This window comes from Rhopalosiphum padi, unplaced genomic scaffold (genome assembly GCF_020882245.1).
Source record: "Rhopalosiphum padi isolate XX-2018 unplaced genomic scaffold, ASM2088224v1 scaffold1, whole genome shotgun sequence".
Classification (NCBI taxonomy): Eukaryota; Metazoa; Arthropoda; class Insecta; order Hemiptera; family Aphididae; genus Rhopalosiphum; species Rhopalosiphum padi.
The window spans coordinates 12749031-12760337 of NW_026869996.1; the positions used below are offsets into that span (position 1 = coordinate 12749031).

The 11307-nt window shown below is 26.5% G+C and overlaps 1 long non-coding RNA gene across 1 annotated transcript; it reads left to right on the forward strand.

Moving 5' to 3' along the window:
- Positions 1–1545: 1545 nt before the first annotated feature.
- LOC132931289 (uncharacterized) lies at positions 1546–7168 on the forward strand. Its single transcript, XR_009662432.1, has 3 exons — positions 1546–1696; positions 6187–6236; positions 6751–7168. It is a non-coding gene; the product is annotated as an uncharacterized LOC132931289 (long non-coding RNA).
- Positions 7169–11307: the final 4139 nt, after the last annotated feature.

Consider the following 11307-nt stretch of genomic DNA (forward strand, 5'->3'; position numbering starts at 1 on the left):
TACAACTTAACATTTTTTCGTATTGAAAAGGAGCGATTTTCAGTTGTTGTACAAATGTATTCTTTAGTTACACTCATAATACATTTGAATTCCTTCTACAAAACATTCTGGTACATTTGTACTATCTTTTATGGCTTATCATAATTATTATTTATTATCATCTATTATCTATGTTTTGCAGTTCTACATTCGTTTTTGTATTTAAGTTTCAGTTGTAAATTCCTTTCATGTATTTTGTATAAAAATGAAGTTTGTCTGTTAGTTTATGTTTTGATAGTTTCCACTTCTGAATTACTCAGTGTTGTCCACGTACTAGTTGTTATATAAAAATTGTCGTTCTCCTTATGGTATCTAGTAGTGACATTTTGTCCTCCAACCATTATACATATTTAACTTACTATTTTTTTTTAGATGGCTGTACACCAGATATACTCAGGACATATTGATACATGAATTACCATTTCTACCACATGGGAAAGTTTCAACATCCTACGTTGAAAATGGACTGGACGATCCTGATAATTATAATAGTTTTATGCATAGTACGAGTAATTGATATTGAATATAATTGATAGTCAATTAATAGTAGTGTAACAAAAAGTTAGTGTCATGAAATCCAGACCATTAGATTAAGTATATGATTCTTATTTACCATTACCAACTTCCATATATATCATATAAGCTGATACTTCATAAACACTATAAAACATGTTTTTATATGATAATTTTGACTCGTATTTTAAATTCATATTTTTAACTGCTTATAAAACAGTGAATTCTCAAGTTAGTGTCATGAAAGTCAGACCATTAGATTAAGAAAATTATTCTAATTTACCATTATTAATTTGCATACATTTCATTTAAGCTGATGCTTCATAAACACTATAAAACATGATTTTGTATGATAATTTTGACGAATATTAAAAATTCATTTTTTTAACTGTTTATAAAACACTCAATTCTCAAGTTAATCTCTTGAAACCTTGACCACTATATTAAGAAAATGATTCTAATTTACTATTATTAACTTCTATAGATATTATGTAAGCTGATTCTTCATAAACACAATAAAACATAATTTTGTATGATAATTTTGACGAATATTAAAAATTCATTTTTTTAACTGTTTATAAAACACACAATTCTCAAGTTAATCTCTTGAAACCTGGACCACTATATTAAGAAAATGATTCTAATTTACCATTATTAATTTGCATACATTTCATTTAAGCTGATGCTTCATAAACACTATAAGACATGTTTTAATATGATTATTTTGACTCGTATTTTATATTCATATTTTTAACTGTTTATAAAACACACAATTCTCAAGTTAATCTCTTGAAACCTGGACCACTGTATTAAGAAAATGATTCTAATTTACCATTATTAATTTGCATACATTTCATTTAAGCTGATGCTTCATAAACACTATAAGACATGTTTTAATATGATTATTTTGACTCGTATTTTATATTCATATTTTTAACTGCTTATAAAATACTAAATTCTCAAGTTTATCTTTAACAATTATACATTATTAACTTACAACATTTTTTCAGATTGACGTATGGCAGATCACTCAAGGCATGCAGAAACATGAATTCACATTTCTACCACTTAAGAAAGTATCAACATCCTATGCTGAAAATGGACTAGAAGATACTGCTAATAATACATATTGGGTTTATGTAATGTGCGTGTAAGGGTTATTGAATATAATTGATAGTAAATTAATGGCAGTGAAACAATTGAGATTCGTTAATAATCTGAATAAAATTTTAGTTAACACCTTTGACTTGTAATTTTCATTCATAAGATTTACCATTATTAACTTGCATACATTTCATTTGAGCTGATGCTTCATAAACACTAAAAGACTTGTTTTAATATGATTATTTTGACTCGAATTTTAAATTCATATTATTATCTGCTTATAAAACACTCAATTCTTAAGTTAGTGTCATGAAATCCAGACCATTAGATTAAGTAAAAGATTCTAATTTACTATTATTAATTTCTATAGATATTATGTAAGCCGATTCTTCATATACACTATAATACATGATTTTATATGATAATTTTGACGAATATTAAAAATTCATTTTTTTAACTGTTTATAAAACACACAATTCTCAAGTTAATCTCTTGTAACCTGGACCACTATATTAAGAAAATGATTCTAATTTACCATTATTAATTTGCATACATTTCATTTAAGCTGATGCTTCATAAACACTATAAAACATGATTTTGTATGATAATTTTGACGAATATTAAAAATTCATTTTTTTAACTGTTTATAAAACACTCAATTCTCAAGTTAATCTCTTGAAACCTGGACCACTATATTAAGAAAATGATTCTTATTTACTATTATTAACTTCTATAGATATTATGTAAGCTGATTCTTCATAAACACTATAAAACATGATTTTATATGAAAGTTTGAGAAATATTATGAATTCCTATTTTAATCTGCTTATAAAACAGTCAAATATTAAATGTATACACCAACAGAGGGCGTGAGCGTCGCCGTAGTAGGGACGACATCCGTCGGCCGAATCGCCTCAGAAGGAAACTAGATAGTTGTGTGGCGTTCACCGTTCTGCTGTGTATCGTAACGGGTCGTTGTTTTTACTAAGATTTTGAGTCTACTCGTTATTTATTAATTAAGATTTTTGATATTATAAACGAATAGTTCATATTTTATGCCCGAAGTTAACACAAGTAACTGTCTTGATCCTTGACTACTAGATCAAGAAAATGATTCTAATTTATAATTTTTAACTTTCATTTTTTTATTTTACCTGATATTTTTACTTCATAAAAACTATAAAATATGATTTTATAAGTTAATTTTGACGAATAATACAACTTAACATTTTTTCGTATTGAAAAGGAGCGATTTTCAGTTGTTGTACAAATGTATTCTTTAGTTACACTCATAATACATTTGAATTCCTTCTACAAAACATTCTGGTACATTTGTACTATCTTTTATGGCTTATCATAATTATTATTTATTATCATCTATTATCTATGTTTTGCAGTTCTACATTCGTTTTTGTATTTAAGTTTCAGTTGTAAATTCCTTTCATGTATTTTGTATAAAAATGAAGTTTGTCTGTTAGTTTATGTTTTGATAGTTTCCACTTCTGAATTACTCAGTGTTGTCCACGTACTAGTTGTTATATAAAAATTGTCGTTCTCCTTATGGTATCTAGTAGTGACATTTTGTCCTCCAACCATTATACATATTTAACTTACTATTTTTTTTTAGATGGCTGTACACCAGATATACTCAGGACATATTGATACATGAATTACCATTTCTACCACATGGGAAAGTTTCAACATCCTACGTTGAAAATGGACTGGACGATCCTGATAATTATAATAGTTTTATGCATAGTACGAGTAATTGATATTGAATATAATTGATAGTCAATTAATAGTAGTGTAACAAAAAGTTAGTGTCATGAAATCCAGACCATTAGATTAAGTATATGATTCTTATTTACCATTACCAACTTCCATATATATCATATAAGCTGATACTTCATAAACACTATAAAACATGTTTTTATATGATAATTTTGACTCGTATTTTAAATTCATATTTTTAACTGCTTATAAAACAGTGAATTCTCAAGTTAGTGTCATGAAAGTCAGACCATTAGATTAAGAAAATTATTCTAATTTACCATTATTAATTTGCATACATTTCATTTAAGCTGATGCTTCATAAACACTATAAAACATGATTTTGTATGATAATTTTGACGAATATTAAAAATTCATTTTTTTAACTGTTTATAAAACACTCAATTCTCAAGTTAATCTCTTGAAACCTTGACCACTATATTAAGAAAATGATTCTAATTTACTATTATTAACTTCTATAGATATTATGTAAGCTGATTCTTCATAAACACAATAAAACATAATTTTGTATGATAATTTTGACGAATATTAAAAATTCATTTTTTTAACTGTTTATAAAACACACAATTCTCAAGTTAATCTCTTGAAACCTGGACCACTATATTAAGAAAATGATTCTAATTTACCATTATTAATTTGCATACATTTCATTTAAGCTGATGCTTCATAAACACTATAAGACATGTTTTAATATGATTATTTTGACTCGTATTTTATATTCATATTTTTAACTGTTTATAAAACACACAATTCTCAAGTTAATCTCTTGAAACCTGGACCACTGTATTAAGAAAATGATTCTAATTTACCATTATTAATTTGCATACATTTCATTTAAGCTGATGCTTCATAAACACTATAAGACATGTTTTAATATGATTATTTTGACTCGAATTTTAAATTCATATTATTATCTGCTTATAAAACACACAATTCTCAAGTTAATCTCTTGAAACCTGGACCACTATATTAAGAAAATGATTCTAATTTACTATTATTACCTTCTATAGATATTATGTATGCTGAATCTTCATAAACACTATAAAACATTATTTTATATGATAATTTTGACGAATACTAAAAATTCAAATTATTATCTGCTTATAAAACACTCAATTCTTAAGTTAGTGTCTTGAAATCCAGACCACTATATTAAGAAAATGATTCTAATTTACTATTATTACCTTCTATAGATATTATGTATGCTGAATCTTCATAAACACTATAAAACATTATTTTATATGATAATCTTTACGAATATTAAAAATTCATTTTTTTAACTGTTTATAAAACACTCAATTCTCAAGTTAATCTCTTGAAACCTGGACCACTATATTAAGAAAATGATTCTTATTTACTATTATTAACTTCCATAGATATTATGTAAGCTGATTCTTCATAAATACTATAAAACATGTTTTTATATAAGTGATTATATAAGTTTGAGAAATATTATGAATTCCTATTTTAATCTGCTTATAAAACAGTTAAATATTAAATGTATACACCAACAGAGGGCGTGAGCGTCGCCGTAGTAGGGGCGACATCCGTCGGCCGAATCGCCTCAGAAGAAAACTAGATAGTTGTGTCTTGTGTGGCCTTCACCGTACTGCTGTGTATCGTAACGGGTTGTTGTTTTTACTTAGATTTTGAGTCTACTCGTTATTTATTAATTAAGATTTTTGATATTATAAACGAATTGTTCATATTTTATGCCCGAAGTTAACACAAGTAACTGTCTTGATCCTTGACTACTAGATCAAGAAAATGATTCTAATTTTTAATTTTTAACTTCCATTTTTTTCATTTTACCTGATATTTTTACTTCATAAAAACTATAAAATATGATTTTATAAGTTAATTTTGACGAATAATACAACTTAACATTTTTTTGTTTTGAAAAGGAGCGATTTTCAGTTGTACAAATGTATTCTTTAGTTACACTCATAATACATTTGGAGGGATGGGGTAAGTTGGACCCCGTGATAAGAAATTATAGGTGGTAACAGAAATTAAAAGTTCGAACACTAACCTCAAATCGCAAAAATTCAAATTAATACCAACTATTCAACATTGTAAATAATTCATTACGATTTTTGAGTATATAAATTTCTCAGCCTGGTCCCCAGAACCAGATACATTATTTATCCGTCGTATTCTGTCGGTCGAAATTAATAAATTACCGTTATTCAACATTTTAACGACTTTAACGGGCAACGAATAACGATTACTTGTTTTACGTTTGCTGCCCCTGGCCGGAAGTTTGGTTCAACATTTAACATAACTCAAACTTGTGTATATAATAAGTGCCTAAATCAATTGTTTGTTATATATTTGAATGTTTATTAATTAATTAATATCCAACTAGTAAGTACTACCTTTATTTTTAAGCCATTGGCGCAACTATAGACCTAAATAACAAATGTTTGTTTTAGAATTTCACACATTATTACTTATTTGTATGTTGTACATTAACTACTTATATATTATTACACTCATAAAGTAAATAATTTCCTTATTATTTCAATATAAATATATAATACATAAATACTTTATAACTCATAATAAGTTATAAATTACATATATTTTATATTTATCAATAAGATCATTACATGTTATTTTAAAATTATTTTCCTTTTTTTTTCTTTGTTAATCGTCTTAGTTGCACTGTGGTCTCTATGTTACACTGTCCTATAAATGTTAGTATTCTATCTTATGTGTTTTATGTTTTGTTGATAGGTACATGTTTAACATAATTAACAGTGTAACAACAATTCATAACAAAATTAGTAAGTTCCATCAATATTTGTATTTAGTCTAGTATATAAATTGTTTTTTATTTGCTGTGCGTATTTATCATATTGCCTTCAAAGCTTAACCTGGTGTTGTAAAATTTGAACAATTCCCTTATTAGTATTGAATCACTGATGAAAAAAATTAGTTTTGAGAAATTTTTATTACTTCAAATACTAAGTTATATGTAAATGTATCATTATAAATAGAAATCGTGTAGTGGATATTTTTGCTTTGTAATGGTGTGTATGAAAACAAATTGTTTTTAATTATTGTTATCGTTGACAATATTATACCTATTATTAAATAATGATTAATTTATATAATAAACAGAAAGACAGTCTTTCAAAGATTGACTATTGTTGAAAATCAGTTCTTTTAGAATTACAACAGTACACAAATAACCTCACAGAAATTGTATAATTTTTATTTTCTGAATAAACATGATTTGTTATGTTTATGGTTGAATAATGTAAATTTACTTTTTTAAATTAGAAATTATACTTTCAGATCTGAAAGAAAAATACTACAAGGATTATCAGAGAATCTGTACAGTAACTAAACAGAAACGATGATCTGTTGATGTTTTTGAAGAGGACTGTTCTCCAAAATCATGATTATGTTCCACAACAAATTGAACCTTATCCCTTAGTACCTATGTTGTAAATACTGTGAATATTGTAATTCATTTTAATTTAATTTTCTACTTGTCCACGTACAAAAAATTATTCAACTGGGGAATTAATTGTAATTATTATTGTAGGAGGTCTGTTACTGTTCAATGTTATAAATTATAATATTCCTTTTATTATTAAATTATGTAATTTATTAAGTTTATTGTTATTGAATTATTTTATTTATAAAATTTACTGTTATTTAATTATATTATTATTAAGTGAGTAACTACTAGTAAAAAATTATACTTTATTTTTTCAAAAATGATGATTTTAAAATAAATTATAGAGTTAATAAACTAACGTACCCATTACATTTTTTTTTAAATACTACTTAAAAATTAAAAAGTGATGTTCTTCTTATTAAAATTAATCTTATAATGTTTATACAAAAACTGTATTTAAGCATTTTCAGATCTGTTGGTTGCAGTAAGAACTATTTATGAGAAACTTTGTTTTGCTTTCAATTTTTAATCCTAACTATAAAAAATTGAGTAAATGGGTGTTGCTTTGCTGTACAATAGGTTAATAATGGGTGTACTGACATTTAAATTCAATGAAATAAAATCATTATATCAGAAAAACAATTATGAACAAAGATGTTCTATCAGCCTACATTATTACTAAGTAGATTTGATGGCATTGTGAATAAAGTAATTAATTTTACTATTGCATTAGTACAGCAGTAGGTTAAATTCATTTTTACAGGAAAAACAATGCATTTGAAAATGCTATTATATGTATAAAAATATAATAATATACTTGCTATATAACTTCTTATGAAGAATCATGTATACAATTTCCAAAACTTAAAAATAGAAGAAAGACAACTTTTAACTATGAAAAAGTTTGTTCTTTTTTTGCAATTTGATAGGTAAATGTCAAGGTATAAACTTATAATACTTATAAAAACAAATCAAGACTTATGAATTATGATTATCCTTATATTACATTTTTAAGCTTTTTTACACAACAAAAAAAAGTTTTATGGACATTTGTGATCTGTGTTTTGTTTATATTTCAATAATATTAGTTATAGCCAGGCTGTCAGATCCTTATTTCTTTCATCAGTAGAAGGGGTTTATATAGGCAAGTTCTATACATTATAATTATTTTTTAAAAATAAAATATTGGTTGGTCGGTTGATTCTTCTATTATTCTATCTCTATGATACAATTTATTTTATAAATTATTTTGTCATACAGTATACCTCAAATAGTGAACGCATTATGTATTTTATTAAATTGGCATACAGATTTGAAGGTATTTTGTATAGGCAACCCTACCGCACATTCAATATTTTCGCTATTTTCTATTTTCCTCATAAACTATTGCATAATATTTAAAAACTGTCGACTCATTTATAATTATATAACTGTCCAAATTCTGATTTTTTTATGAATTTTTGTCCAAAAATTCAATTTATTATTACGTTTTCAAAAATCTAACTCCAAAACTAAACCCTTTAATACTGGCCCCATCTAGATAAAATCTTCAAGGATCGACGCAGATGCGTCCCTAGATAATCTTCCAAATACTAAAGGTTTTTCAACTCAATTATTTAGACGGTAAGTGGTGATTTAAATTTAAAGTTTTCAAAAAAGGAAATTGGCGGGAAATTTGGTTTTAGCAATTTCTTAATTTTAAAATTAAAATTCAACATTTTTGAGAACAAAAATTTGATCTCAAGGTGTCACTGCATTGAACCTCGAAGATTTCGAAACGATACAACTATGAACTATAATATTAAAAAGTTAGTACTTCAAGTTGAACCTTAAAATCTATGGATGAATATCATAATAACAACATATTATATCATGTGTTAAAATAACGAGTTGTAAAATGCGAAGTTTTAGAAAAGTTATGTTGTATAACATAAAACTTTTTAAATATTTATTTTATTTACTTAATGCAAGTCTGCGTCATATTCAACATTAGGTACTTAAGTCAATTTCTTTAATGAATCTGGTTTCAAAGTAAATAATTATATTTTTCAGTTATATAAAAGTTTAACATTACCCTAAACGGTATAATAATACTGAATCTTCTACATTTTAATTACCAAAAGCAACAAAAAAATTATGAAAAATTACGACTCGGTACAATTTGTAAGGAATACGATATATTCGCAAACGTCAAAGTCATATAATATTCTATGTAAATAAAAAAACTACATTACTTATTATACGTACAATTACAAAAGGTAGACCTTAAACACCTTTTCAAAAGCGTAAATATTCTTAATTTCGTACTGTGTTTCATCATTATCTATGAGTACTATTATTACTTATTAGTACTGTATACTTGCATTAAATTATTAAATTTTAGGAAGGCATTCATATTTAGTAAAACACTAGGTAAGTATACATATTATTTAGAAATAGTTTTTCATGAAATCATATCGAGAATCATGCGGCAATGATATGATATATTATAATTTTGAAAAATTCTTACGAAAAAACTATTGTCTCTACAGCTATAAAAGTTACGTTCTTAATCAATGGTTAGGCCTCTCCAAAAATTACCCTGTATTGGGGTACCTTTAACCCCCCCCCCCCCAAATATATATTTGAAAAACCTTAGTGGTCGTTCTACGTGTCTGAAACTCAATATTCTGGTATTTTTGAGGATTCTGATTAAAAGTGATATCTTTTGTCGAGACCGTAAAAGCCGTTTTTACCCCACTTTGGGGCTTTGGAATTCCGAAATTTGAGTTTTTTAGTCGAGTGTTACTCGGCCGGGTTTCGATGTAGGGGCATAGTTTCTTCACCAAAAGTTTTGTTTTAAGTTATTTTACGTAAAATCTTTCGGTGGTCGGAGGGTCCTATGCCCCTCCTCATGAATATTTTGAAAAATGTTTATTTTTTGTTCCACATTTCTGAAATTCGCAGGTTTGATTTTTTGTAGATCGGTGATCAAAATCGGCATCTTGTGTCGAAACTGTAGGAGCCTTTTTTACCCCTCTTTTTGGCGTAGGAAATTAGGATTTTGCAATTTTTGGACTTTGTCGCCACGAAACACTTAGACTTTGGGTGGTTAGAGCAATTTTTTTCTACGCATCGTTAAAAAATTTTTGTCAAAAATCGAACGGTACCAAAACCAAAGAAATCGGACGTTTTGTTGGGAAGTTATGATTTTCTTTTTCTTTTTTGGTACTTAGATTTTACGTATTTTCTGAATTTTTTGAAATTGAGTTTTTGTTCAATCTTTTTGAAATGATGAGTGCTGACTTATAAATGCCATGACGAGTTATAAAGGTTCTATGGTCAAAATGCCTAGGATCATTATTTACCCCGTAATCGGGGTGCGAAAATAGTTGAAAATCGAATCACTTGTTTTTTTGTATACACATACGTTTCTTTGTGGTATACCCCCGTATATCGATTTAACGAATTATATTTTTGAACTTTTTTTGAACTTTTTACTCGTTTTAGGTTTGTTCGCGTTTCAACGTTTGGCAATTACGCCATCAGCATAAAAAATAATTTATTTAGAAGTAATTTTTCATCAAATCACATCGATAATACATTTATTTAATGCTTATACCCCTCGTTTATATAAGCAATTTCGTTGTATATATGAGATACGACCATCATTTTTAAAATGTACGACGCAGTCAGTCGATCACTCGATCGTAAGCCATACAATTTTTAATAAGTCGTTTTACTCTAACACTATATTTTATGATCCTTCATTAAGTAAAACTTAATTAACTATTCAGTATTCGACTCGCAATCAATAAATTAAATTCATCAACCAAAATTGTGTTGATATTTGATTTTCATTCCTTAAGAAGAACCGACTAGACTAGGTACCAAACAATAAATTAAACAACCGTACAAGATCTGACTGGAACGGGATATAACAGTGTTATATACCAACTAGGTACCTAGGTATCAATAATTGTTCATATAACTGATGAACTTTGAATTTCAATCATCAAAATTAACGATATATACTCCTAAAAAATGCTTATAATTAAATGTATATTGTTGTGAATGTATAATAATAATATGACAAGTCTCAAAATGTATTAACGCTGAACAATAGGTATAGTAAATTACAAAATGACAAGTGTAATATTATGTTTTCTATTCAAAAATTTGTCATTGTTCGTTTGTAGATGAGGTTAATCCCACATAAAAGAATGATAAATGGTGAAATCTAAAGTTTATCGATAGAGAATTTTATGCAGATTCCATTTAAATGGTCAGTGTAATGAATTTTTCAGTAGTTAAATAGATAACTTTCAAAAAGCATAAAAAAGCCAAAAAACAATACAAAATTAGCTTTATCAATATTATCATATATTATACATTAAGATAATGAATTAAAATTAGTATAACCATGGTTTTTGTTTTTATAAGGTTACCACTTCGAATGTCTGATAAAC